Source organism: Hoplias malabaricus, chromosome X1 (assembly GCF_029633855.1).
Source record: "Hoplias malabaricus isolate fHopMal1 chromosome X1, fHopMal1.hap1, whole genome shotgun sequence".
NCBI classification, from domain to species: domain Eukaryota; kingdom Metazoa; phylum Chordata; class Actinopteri; order Characiformes; family Erythrinidae; genus Hoplias; species Hoplias malabaricus.
Window position 1 is genome coordinate 23,208,756 of NC_089818.1, and position 13,861 is coordinate 23,222,616.

Consider the following 13,861-nt stretch of genomic DNA (forward strand, 5'->3'; position numbering starts at 1 on the left):
CACCCCTGTCATCAGCACTAAGAGACTGCGTTCGGCAGTCGTCGTGCCTGCCTCACCTGCCACTTCAGCTGCTCCTCCGCAGGCTCTCGTCATTCCCGCTCCACACTCGCGGGTTCTGCGCGCGGACGCCACTCCTCTCCGATTTCTCCTCCTCCCCAGCGACCTCATCGCCGCGACCATCGCGCTCGGCAACCCTCCTTCACCGTCGGACGAGTACGGCCGGATCCGGCTTCTCCCGCTTCTCCGTCCATCTCCGACTGGACCGTGGCGGGCCTCCAGAGAGTGCTCCGAGAGCGCGGTATCCCCTTCGCTCGTTCAGCCAACAAGAGGACCCCTTTTTTTCCTGTTTTCGGCTTCTACCCCGGAGGATGGGGTCTTTCCCGCTCAACCAACGCCATCGCGCCATGACGTCACTGCACCTGCGACGCGGCGCCGAGGACGCCCCGCAAGGGCCCCCCTCACCAGCTCAGTGCTCCCTGCTGGTGCCACAGATCTGGCTCCTGTCTGCACTACTGGGCCCGACCCTGCCCCGACTTCCGTTTTTTCTCGTTTGTCTCCCCTTTTTACGTGCTTCTGATCTTCCTGCTCTCTCTCTCCCTGCTACTACTTCTTCCACCTACCCTGTTTTTCCCTTATCATCCCAACCCCCTTCCCCTCATGGGCACGCAGTATCCCGTTGTTTATCATAATGATTCTCTCTCCGCAGGTTTTGCAAGTCAACCTCTCGCTCCGGTGCCCCGAGCTCCTGACGCCACATTCTCTCTCTTCACCACTGCTCCAGCTCCTCCTCCTCCCAATGCTCGTGTCTTCAATCCACCCCTGTGCAGCCTACCTTTTGTCAGCGGATTCTCCAAGGTGCGGACGTTGACCTGTCCTCTCTATTGCTTCCCTCAGCTTCCTGTACAGCACCCCGCTCCATTGACGTGGGGGATGTGACCCTTTCATTGAAGACTTCAGAGCACAGAGCTTGCAAGCTCCTCACAACTTCCGAATTCGCACTCGCATTTTCCCTCTATCGCGACATGGTGTGCTTCTCCTTCCCTGCCCGCAGGCAGGAATTGGACGATTACCTCTCCAACATCCTCGACCTCGCAGTCCGCTTCGGAGGCTCTGGTTTTTACGACTACCATCGGCTCTTCTCCGCACAGGCCGCCGCCCACTTGCAACGATGGAATATTCCATCCTACTGGGGTGCACTCGACTTGGAGCTCTACTGCTGCATTTTCGCTGGCCGAACTGCACTTCCTGCGGGTTGTGCGGCAACCCTTCTCATCCCACTTCTGCGTGCTCCCAGGTCACCCTGGCGCCCACTCCGGGCCCTAATTTTTCTTTCATCCCTGACCAGGCCCCCAATCAGCGTATCACCTGTTCTAGCTCCCGTGATGCCCGCGGTAGACGCTTGTTCTTTCTTAATGGCTCCATGATCTGCAATAATTTCAATTCCGCTGGTTGCTTTGTATCTTCCTGCAGGTTTCTTCATGTATGCACCTCCTGTGCTCAAGCGCACGCTCTGCCAAGCTGCATCAAGCGGCCGCCTAAGTTCGGTAACAGCTGACTGATCCGTTTTCTCTCCACCCCTGTCAACGTTCCCGAGCTCGCAAGCTGCCTCTCGCGCCACCCTGACCTCGCATTCGTATGTTATCTCCTTGATGGTCTATTGTTTGTTTTCTCCCCAGGTTTGGTGGTTCTGCCCGTCTCCTCGTTCCATGCCTCCAACCTTCTCTCTGCTGAATCAGAGCTTGACGTGGTTACGCTTTCCATCGTCTGGGCATTCCCTTGTCTTCCGAGAAAACTATTGGCCCCGCTACCTCACTTGAGTTCTTGGGCATCTTTCTGGATTCAGTTTCTTTTCGTGCTTCACTCCCACACGACAAGCTGGCCCGCATTACTGAATTCCTCCCTGAATTTCTTACTTTTCAACGTGTCACCAAACGACAACTCCTCTCCCCTTTGGGGCATCTTAATTTCGCCATGAGTGTTGTCCCACAAGGTCGTTCCTTCATCTCTCATTTGCTGCACCTAGCCTCTTCGGCCTCTTCTCTCTCTCAGTTAATCTCCCTGGACCAAGCCTGCACTTCAGAGCTACAATTCTGATTGTAACCTGTCAATGAGTGGTGTGTTTTTTTTTCCCCCTTTACACACCACCCCCACAAGAGTCAAAGGATTAGAAGATAATAATCAGAATACATTTTTTCCAGTGTACAGGTTTTCCTGTTTAAAATAACTGAATAACTGAATAATGAAGTAACTGAATCTGAAACTTAGACCCCTGCATATCTCTCTCTTGTACATCCTGGAAGTTAATGTGAATTTACAGCTATTCATTTAATTTCCCTCATTATGAATTAATTCATTCTTTCATGCATTGTCTGTAAGCGCTTATCCAGTTCAGGGTCACGGTGGGTCCGGAGCCTACCTGTAATCACTGGGCACAAGGAGAGAATACACCCTGGAGGGGGCACCAGTCCTTTTGAGTCTCCAATCCACCAACCAACGTGTGTTTTTGGGCTGTGGGTGGAAACTGGAGTACCTGAAGGAATTACGCGCAGACACAGGGAGAACACACCGCACTCCTCACAGACAGTCACCCGGAGGAAACCCACACAGACACAGGGAGAACACACCGCACTCCTCACAGACAGTCACCCGGAGGAAACCCACACAGACACAGGGAGAACACACCGCACTCCTCACAGACAGTCACCCGGAGGAAACCCACACAGACACAGGGAGAACACACCGCACTCCTCACAGACAGTCACCCGGAGGAAACCCACACAGACACAGGGAGAACACACCGCACTCCTCACAGACAGTCACCCGGAGGAAACCCACACAGACACAGGGAGAACACACCGCACTCCTCACAGACAGTCACCCGGAGGAAACCCACACAGACACAGGGAGAACACACCGCACTCCTCACAGACAGTCACCCGGAGGAAACCCACACAGACACAGGGAGAACACACCGCACTCCTCACAGACAGTCACCCGGAGGAAACCCACACAGACACAGAGAGAACACACCGCACTCCTCACAGACAGTCACCCGGAGGAAACCCACACAGACACAGAGAGAACACACCACACTCCTCACAGAAAGTCACCCGGAGTGGGTCCCTGGAGCTGTGTGACTGCTATACCTACCTGCTGCACCACATTGCCACCTTTTATTATAAATTATATTATGTAAATTATTTATAAACACCGTTAATTTACTCTGCCCATATTTAACTTTATACCAGACAGAATCCTCTGGTACAACACTATGACATCAATAGTTTTCTCTGTATTTTAAACTAGGTGACTATAAGTCCAACCATGTCCACTGTGTTGCAGCACCCCTCCTTTTACCAACACTCTGTAAACATTTGGGAACTGAGAAAGATAGTGGATGTATTTTTGAAAATGACAGGTTTTTCTATTTATGCTTGGTATAAGTTTTCAGCTTCTAAACAGGTCCACTACAGTGTTTTTGTTTCATAATGCATTTATATTCTTCAGTGGGTGACAGGTCTGGACTAATTTAGTACCCAGGCGCATACTACAAAGTCATGCTGTTGTAATCCATGAAGAATGTGGATTGGCTTTTCTTACTGAAATAATCAAGGCCTTCCCTGAAAATGATGTTGTCTGGATGGCATTTTATTAATTTTAATTGTATATATGGATGCAGTGATGACGTGTATTTATAAACAAATGGATTTTGGGAAGTGTACCTTTAGAGAACACAAATGGATTGACCTGTTTTACCTTTAAAAGACACATTTACATTCTTTGTGTAACAATAATGTACCCTACCATTATTTCTGAGTGTGTGTATGTGTTAAAATGAACACTGTACTGCTGGCTTTGCAAGAAATGAAATGATCATGTTAGTGCTGTGAGCCGAGGCCAGTGAAGAGGCATGCTAATAATGCGTCTGTAGTTAACAATGCTGGAGAAGCTAAAGCTAAAAGTGAGGCAGTGCAGTGAAGAGAGGATCTCACTGGCAGCCAGAACATTTCTGGGGATATTTGCAATGTTTTGTGGGTGTTTGCTTCCTACGTGAACGTTTGACACCTAGGGGGAGGCTGGCTGGGATTCACAGAGGGAGCTCCAGCATGAGTTTGTGCAGGTTGGAAGTTGTTTTGGAGATATTTTGGTGATTTAATCTCCAAAGTGGACAGCTCTGCTATATTTCATTATTGTTATTGTGCAATCCACTTTCTTGCTACAGATTGTATATATATATCCTGGCCTTTTATCTCTGTGATATAGGAGTATATCATTAATTTGATATTTTTGGTGTGTTTCCATTTACAAAAGTTCAGAGATATGCTTTTGTGTGTGTGTCAGATCCAGTGGAGGCTCCAGTCCTTACTTCATTCCCAAACAATTCAAACAGTGACCTTTGCAACATCACCGTCTCCTGCAGAAGTGATGACCTCTCCAATAAATTCATGTGTTATAACAAAACCTGCCAAGAGAAGACAGAGGCACAAAGTGGAAACACTGTCCTCTCAGTGTTTATCAACGAAAGTTCCATCATCTGTAACCACAGCAACCCAGCCAGCTTGAAGATGGATGTTTTGGAGATGAGACGATTCTGTGGTGACAAAGGTGTAAACATATTCTGTTATAAAAAAAATTCTCTATGTTTGTTGTAAGATCACTTACAATCCGTTTTTATACCATTAGGCCAAGACAATGGTCAGGAACCAGATCTTTTGCCTACGTGGGTTGTGGTTTTGATCAGTTTTATAGTCATCATCATCATCACCATCTTCTACTTCTGCAGAAGGAGAACACCAACAGGTATATTCATTTCAAACCAGTTCTCTAACAATCTTTTAAAAAATTTAAACAACACGAAATTCAATTATATAAATGTTAAATAATGTACATGCCTTTGTAAGGGTTTACACATCCTGTAAAAATGTTCTGATATTTCACCCCAAAATAACCAGCATTTTTAGATTAAAGATTCATTCACAGTATTTATTTGAATTAAAAGATGTTTTCTTGATTTCTAAATGTAACATGGCCTTTTAACTTTTAATGTAGAGTTACATAGTTTTTATAGTTGCATTTATGCTATTTTTGGGGGGCAGCACAGTGGTTTGCTGATGAACATGTTCACCTCCATAGTGTTAAACCCTTAGGTTCCAGTCCCATCTACGGGGAGTTTCCATGTTCTCTCGGTGTAAATAATTAAGTTAAATTTGAACTGGAAAATATTTCTCACATTTTTCTGAGCATGTGCCAGTTTCCTGGATGCAGACTACAAATAATCCTAAAGTAGTTTTCATCTTTAAATCACCACTATTGTGCTACAAATGCTACAGGACACGTTCAAGAACAATTTAACATTAAACACTATACGGACAAAAGGTTGTGACACAACTCCTAATCATTGAATTCAAGTGTTTCATTCAAACCCATTGTCACAGGTGTATAACATCAAGCACCTAATCAAGCATCTTTATAAACCTTTGTGGAAAAGTGGGCTGTTCTAATCTAAAGAGCTCACTGAATTAGAGTGTGGTATTGTAATAGGCTGATACCATTGCATTTCAACTGTATACAATGCACAGTGAAACAAAACAACGTTTCTCCAAGGACCAAGGTTCTATATATAGAACAGTCACTTAATACCTGATTGCACGAGTGTAAACATGTGCAACAATGCAAGACAATAACAATAAACAATGCAATGTGTAACAATAAATATTAAGGAGTCACATTTCACATAGTGGGTGAGGGGAGTGAAATAAAGTGCAATATGCAATAACTGTAGATACACTGAAATGTAACCATTGCACAGTAAATAGCAGCAGGACAGCAGTGATTGTCTGTTCAATAGTTGTGTTTTAAAATCTTGTCTATGTGTAATGTGCATGTGTTCCAGTACTTTTTGTCCATATAGTGTCCATAGGGTATTAGGTGGATTTTACACAAAGAAAAAAATAATCACAGCTGTATTATGACCAATTCCATATTATATATATATCAAGGAAACTCTTTTTATTAAATCTCTAGAAACCTTTGCTTAGTAAATTCAACTGCTTTAAAAAGGTACCCATTTTCTGCACAGCCACTGGACTGTACACCTGCTTGTATCAGCCCTAGAACAGAAAAGCACTGCCAACAGAAGGTGATATGTTTAAGGGTACACTATTAAAAGTAAAGGTTCTACAAAGGGTTCTTTGAGCGATGCCATAGAATAATCACTTTTCATTCCATAAAGAACCATGTTTGTGTGAAGAAGCTTTTGAAGGTTTAAAAAATCCAAAGGATCTTTACTAATTTAAATATATTAGCAAACATGGTCCTTTATGGAACCAAAGGTGGTTCTTCTATGGCATCGCTCAATCCTTTGAAAGTAAAATCCTTTTACTCTTAAAGTAAGAGTAAAAAGTACTAAGTGAAAAAACTACTCTGTGACCTCTTTGTTTAATAATCAGGACGTCACATAATACACCTGAATGCACAAAAATAATAAACAGCAGTGTTTGTCCAAAGTTGTGTGGATATTTAACATTTAAAACTTTGTAATTCACATTGCCTTGCCATGAATTCTTAATGCAGTGTTCAGCCTCACTCTCAATATAACACCTCACACCATCTACAGCTGTGGGTATTTCTTAGCCATTTCTTGGGGTAAGGCCACTTCAAAATTAATTTACATACTGCTGTCCCATGATATTTTGCATGTGAGTCCATATAAAATATACAATATTAAGATAAAAGGAGTCTAAAATGACGTGCCACAATCACAGGTGTTTAGCCAGAGAGCAGGAGGATCATTACCAGAATTACTGTCACATCCTGGCCCAATCCTGTTTGTTTTCCCTGCCATGTGCTAGCTCATCACATGGCTCTGTCTGTTATTGTCCATGTCTCCGCCTTAATCCCGCCTTTGTTCCGCCTCCTCATCTGTGTCTCATTTGTTACCCTGCCCTTTCATTATCTGTCTCAGGTGCGTCTCGTCTGTGTTTAGTATTTAAGTCCCCTTTTGTCACTTCCTGTTATCGGTCATTTGTTTTGTATTGTTTTGTGTCGTTCTCTTACTCGTTTCATTCCCCAAGTTAAGTCGTGTTGTTTTGCTGTTTCAATTCCAAGTCGTGTTCTAAATTCCTAGTCGGTTGTTCCTTGTTTTGTTTCCTCCTTTCATGTTGTTGTTTCTCATCTGTTCCTCGGTTCTTGTTTACCCTCAAGTATGTGTGTTGGTTTTGTTATTTTTCTCTAAATAAACGTCTGTGTTGTAGCGTGTGCCTCCGTCTCCATCAGTCCGCCCTTTTCCGCTAATCCTGACAATTACCAAAATATACCCAGCTGAAATAAACCAGACTGAAATATTACATCATTTTTGAGGAAACCCCAAATTTGGAAAAAGTGTGTGTGAAATAATGTAACTATTTGAAAATAACACTTGACCTGTGTTTAGATAAAAATATGGTACAAATATAGTTAAATAGTTTATCTGATTAATCCTCTGGCCTTTTGTTTGTGAAACACTAAAAAGAATTGAAAAACAGAAACCATATGTCAGTAATTTCCAAAATAGCTGCAGACTCACTGGTGCACACTCTCCATTCATCCTTCCATCTCTATCAAGACATTTGAAAAAAATTCAAGATGATACAGTCTACAAGTGCAGGATTAGAGTTTAAATACTCCATAAAGAGTGAGTTCAACTCTGTGACTGATGACAGCGAGGGATGATTTTTGCTTTGTGTTCATTGTGACTTAGTGCTTCAAACCAAGCCTTGATGCACTTGAGACACAGATCAGATTTTGAACTTTTACATAAAGACAGTCGGGTCCATTCTTGGCTTTGTAGGTGAGCACCAGGATTTAAATCTGATGGAATAGTAATTGAAGGAAGGAAACACTTCAGTGGAGTAACTTTGAAGAGGACTTTGGAAGATTTAAGACCAGATGAGCTGCTGTGTTCTGGATGAACCAATGGTGCCTCTTTCCCTTACAGGACACCAGCATGGAGCAAGTAGGGGGGCTTCCTCAGGGATAAAGGGTCAAAGCCTTCATAAGCTGTAAAGGTGAATGCTTGGATAAAACAGGATAAATGGACATCCAGAGTTACACCAAGGATACATGGAGCTGGGCAGGAAGAGTGACTAGGGAGCTCTAGAAGAAGCCGGCCCATCTTGAAAGGACAGATGAATAGTGAAATGTATAGAGTTTTCAGAAATCTCAAACTTTCATATTTTTCATTTAAATATGAAAAAGCCAAAGTATATATTTAAATGGGTGTGTGTAAGTGCATGTGACTTGTTTATCTTCAACATCTGTGAATGCAGCATTAAAACAAAATAGGAAAGACCCCATAGAGTTGCTGGAATGAGCATCTAATTTCAAAAGGCAGATTCATGGGCAGCATGTTGGTACTGAATGTAGTGCCACTGTAAGAGCTCAAGGGTTCAGGGGTCCTGGGTCCTATCACTGTCTCAGGTCACGCTCTACTAGGAGTTTGCGGTGTTCCCTCTGTATGTGCACAGGCTTCATCCAGTAGCTCTGATTTCCTCCCACAATCCAAAAACAATTATTCATAAGTGTGGGAAATTGTCCACAGATGTGAGTGTAACAGTGACTGAATGAGTGCCTCATGCCCTGTGATGGACTGGAAGTTTCTGTGGGGGTGTTCCTGCCTTGTCCCCAATGACTCTGGGTAGGTTCTAGACCCCTGCCCCCCCCTTTTTTAATTAAACAAAATTTACTATTCACCGTTTTTCAGTTTTTATTCCCATCATACTACCCCCACCCCCTTTTTTTTAACTTAGACATATCTGCAGAAGTTTCAGTATCATCAGCAGATGACTTTTTATATTCATGAGTATCAAATACAACAATTTAGAGCCAACGTCAGTGTAAAATTACTGTTTTACAACCACTGTGACTAAATAACTAAAGTATGGTGAGTAAATGTTTCATGTCCCATCTATGACTTAAATTTGTATTTTCTGTTCAAAACTGCATAGGTGACCCTCAGTGTGAAAACACTCTCTATGCAGAGGTTCAGGTAAGAATTTAAGTTCATTCCTGAAGATATTTAACATCAGTAAGTGCTGTGATTACATTCATTCTGTAATCTGAAGGTTGTGTTGTTAGTACGTGCCAGTGTTTAAATCCTTTATTGTAATCATGTCTACAGCCCAATGGTGAGAATATTCCTCTGGAGCATCCTTCTACTGTGTACAGTGTTGTAGGGGCAAAAGCACAAACCTCAGGTACCGAAGAGCGCAGTCAGACCACTCCAAGTCCTGAAAAACAGGTCAAGTTTTATTCAGATAAAAAAAAATGTTAATACATTATTTTTTATTAATTCATTGATCAGTGTGTGTTTATTGATAATTATGTAGGAATTGGGTTAGTTAATGCAGCTGGGCTATAAAAGCCAAATACACTGCCCAAAATGATTAAGGAGACACTTAAATTACACACCGGATCTCTGCTGCTCCTGATGAGACAATGGATGGTGTCCTGGGGGATAGCCTCGTACCTGGATCAGGTCGTCAGGGAAGTCCGGGACAGTCTGGATGCACTATGATATTGTCCCAGATGTCCTCAGTTGGGTTCTGTTCTGGGGAAAATGAGATCAAAAACTGCCTACACACTCTGGCCACATGGGACTTTGCCATTGTCCTGCAACAGAAGGAAACCAGGGCCCACTACACCAGCGTAAACCTGACAATGGCCCTGAGGATTCCTCCCCAGACTAGCACTGACCCACAGCCAAACCGATCGTGCTGGATGATGATGTTGCAGGCAGCACAGCATTCGTCATGGTGTCTCCAGACTCTTTCATGCCACATGTGCTCAGTGTGAACCTAGATAGATAGATAGATAGATAGATACTTTATTGATCCCCAGGGGAAATTCAAGGTCTCAGTAGCTTACAGACTTAGACATCACATACACGAATCACTAAACAGCAATGGACTAATAGAGTTAAAAAAAAAAAAAAAAAACCCAAAAAGTTGACAGTGTGCTTAAGAATAATCAATCAATCAATCGTCAGAGTAATCAAACATAGCCTGGCAAGAATCTGTGATACTGTGAGCAGCTGGGGATGATCTCTTTAGTGCAGCATATGATTTAAAAGTTGAAAAGGTGTGGATAATGCAATGGGTATGCAATGTGCAATATAAGTACAGTGCAATAACAGTGCAGTTTCAGAATTAGAAATAAATATATTAAATAAAATAGTGCAAGGCAATTTAGTGCAATGTACCTGTATTAAGTATACACCTACTATTGTAGCTGTCAGATTAAGGTACACATGAGGTAGATGAGTTGGTTGACTTGTCCAGTGGTTGACCTGTCTATTGTCCAGTTAGGTACACATGTGCAATGTGGAGGTGGTGGTGGTGTTGGATGGACAGACAGACTATGCAGAGAAGTCCAACTCTCCTCTCCCCTTTAGTGAAGCATTGAACAGCTCAATAGCCCTGGGGACAAATGACTTCGTCAGTCTGTCAGTTGAGCCTGGCAGTGAGCGAAGTCTCCAGCTGATCAAGCTCTTCTGCTTGGTTATGATACTGTGGAGTGGATGGCACTCATTGTCCAAGATGCTAATCAGTTTGTTCAGGGTCCTCTTGTTTGATATGGAAGTGATGCACTCCAGTTCAGCCCCCACCACAGAGCCAGCTTTCTTAACCAGCCTGTCTAGTCTAGAACCTGCTTTTATCTGTTCAAGAGAACGGTGTGCCAATAGTGGATCTGACAGTTCTATGGGGAATCAAGTTGCCCTGTGAGTACAGGTCCTACTGGAGGATGCCTGGCCCTCAGGCCACCCACATGAACCCTGTGTCTGACACTTTGATCTTAAACAAGCACAACAGTAGATTGCTGGAGGTCATTTTACAGGGCTCTGGCTGTACTCCTGCTGTTCCTTCTCACACAAAGTAGCAGGTATTTGTCCTGCTGCTGGGTTGATGTCCTTCTATTGCTCTGTCCAGTTAACCTTGTTTAACGCCCCATGTCCTTGTATCACCTCCATACTCACATACATACAATCTCAAGAAAAAAAAAAGTAGTAAGTGAATATTATTTTAAAAAGTACGATTGTAAACCTCCATGCTCTTTCATCCCATAATATCTGTCGGGTTTGTTCAGTTTAATGCAAAATGGTTTTATAAAATATAACGTGAATACTGTTTTTAATTAATCATGTCTTATCTTTTCCTGAAACTACCCAGCAGCCGGATCCAACAACTCCAACTAACACGTATGAATCAGTGACTGATATGGTAAGAACAGCTAAATGCCACTAATTCTGTTAATGGACTTTGAAAAAACGCTGATGCTGCTCTGAGGGCTTATGATCATTTTGTTGTTTAAAATGAAAATAAATGGTAAAATTGCTAAATAACGTAACAAAACCACGCCTGGGCAATGTACCTGGTGTTTTTTGAGTCTCTGCTGAGGTAATGCCCCTTTTCCAAGTAAGCTCTGTTAGAAATAAAATAAGTGTTCATTTAAAGTCACACGCCATGACGTCATCTGCTCAGAGAAACAGAACCGAGACTCTGAATTTAACCCAACTGTGGTGTGACAGTGAACACATGAACACTCTTCTTATTATTGAAGTGTAACTCGCTGTACTTTTTCCCCATTGTCCTTTTGTATAGAAAATGCCGATGACTGAGACAGTTTATGCCACAGTTTCAAAACCCAGAAAGTCAATGAATGAAGAATGAATGGATGAACGAAGGCCAACTGGATAACTGTGAAAAATTAAACCACTGTTTTTACTGCCACCTCTAGCCAAGATATTCCAATGATGAAAACACCAAAGATACAATATTTTCTGTATATATTTTAGCCATATTGTGTGACATAAAAGACAATGTAACAAATGTATTCATTTCCCTTTTATTAATTTTTGTTAGGTTTAATACTGTTTACAACTGTGCCGGGGTTGGCTATTGGCTAATGTAACATGTAAAATGTAATTTGCTAGGCCACTGAACTGAAAGAGTGTGAGAGCCAGAAAAAAACACACGTGCTTTCATTTCAGTTAATTAGAAAAATGCACTACGTGAAAAAGCTCTAGATACTCTTAAAAACTGTATGGTGTTTAAGCTGATATATATATATATATATATTATATATATATATATATATATATATATATATATATATATAGACACTAAGTAACATATCACAGACTAACAAAAAGTGTGGCCAAGGAAGTGGCCAACCCACGGAGGCCTTTAATTTGCACACTAATCATGTAGTCAATAACACTGCCACGCAAAACAAATATCAAACTGAGGTCACTAAAAGCAACATGACAGCACCACAGAAAACTACCCCCAAAAAGGGCACAACCAGAGCACCTAGGGGGAGCCACCCCTTGACCATAAAACAAAGAAAGAAAACCAAAAATAACAAGAAGCACCTTCCTGGGTGCAACTATACAAAAAAACAGCCTATGATATGTATCACAATATATTGTAGCTAACGGACTTAAGGCCCAAACCCCAAAACAGTATTAATAAAAAAATCATTTACTTTATAATAATACAATAGCTAATACAGTGTCACATATTATCTGTAATGCATTTTACATTTCAAATAGGTAGTGTCGCAGTCACACAGCTCCAGGAACCTGGAGGTTGTGGGCTCGATTCCCGCTCCAGGTGACTGTCTGTGAGGAGTGTGGTGTGTTCTCCCTGTGTCTGCGTGGGTTTCCTCCTGGTGACTGTCTGTGAGGAGTGTGGTGTGTTCTCTCTGTGTCTGCATGGGTTTCCTCCGGGTGACTGTCTGTGAGGAGTGTGGTGTGTTCTCTCTGTGTCTGTGTGGGTTTCCTCCGGATGACTGTCTGTGAGGAGTTGGTGTGTTCTCTCTGTGTCTGCGTGGGTTTCCTCCGGGTGACTGTCTGTGAGGAGTTGGTGTGTTCTCCCCGTGTCCGCGTGGATTTCCTCCGGGTGGCTGTCTGTGAGGAGTTGGTGTGTTCTTTCTGTGTCTGTGTGGGTTTCCTCCGGGTGCTCCGGTTTCATCCCACAGTCCAAAAACACACGTTGGTAGGTGGATTGGCGACTCAAGTGTCCGTAGGTGTGAGTGTGTGAGTGAATGTGTGTGTGTGTGTGTGTGTGTGTGTGTCTGTGTTGCTCTGTGAAGGACTGGCGCCCCCTCCAGGGTGTATTCCCGCCTTGCGCCCAATGATTACAGGTAGGCTCTGGACCCACTGTGACCCTAAACTGGATAAGGGTTATAGATAATGAATGAATGAATGAATGAATAATTTACATACACTTTACATTTCATTTTAAAATTACAGCCATTTAAAATATCTACGGTAATGTATGTTACTGACATAATGACAAAGTTCAAAGTGAAATAAAACAAAAACTTGACAGTAACAATTTCTGATACCAAGTGTGTAGACTTGGCTGACCTTCCTGAATAAGAGGGTGGTGAACTAGGTAAAACTAGGTTTGACTTTGTTTACATTGTGAACAAGCCAGGACATGGACAGCCCTTTTCTACCAAAGTGGAACGTGTTCTGTCCTATTTCACAGCAACACACGGTGGAATACAGTGCAGACAATGAAAAGACGCTGAAAAGCATGAGAAAAATGAGGATGTTGCTCTATTCCTGCTCCATAGGTGGGTAATACTTATTTTTGCTGTAGAAGGAACTGAAATTAAATACACAGCAAAAGTGATACAGAACTAAACAACTCAAGTAACAAATTAGTTTCTGTGGTAAATCAAGTTGTGAATTAAAACTTGCAGACAAGTTTAATTTCAGCCACGTACAAACAACGTTGTTTTTTCCCTCAAACATACCATTCCACCTTAAAAGTGGAGTGTCTGAATGTAAACAACCCAGAGAACAGTCTTTCCC

At 42.6% G+C, this 13,861-nt stretch overlaps 1 long non-coding RNA gene across 1 annotated transcript; it reads left to right on the forward strand.

Annotated features, from left to right (window-relative positions):
- The first annotated feature begins 4,730 nt into the window (after window positions 1-4,730).
- Window positions 4,731-9,294, forward strand: LOC136675528 (uncharacterized). The gene is made up of 3 exons (XR_010796201.1): window positions 4,731-4,800; window positions 8,985-9,025; window positions 9,158-9,294. It is a non-coding gene; the product is annotated as an uncharacterized lncRNA (long non-coding RNA).
- The last annotated feature ends 4,567 nt before the right edge of the window (window positions 9,295-13,861 follow it).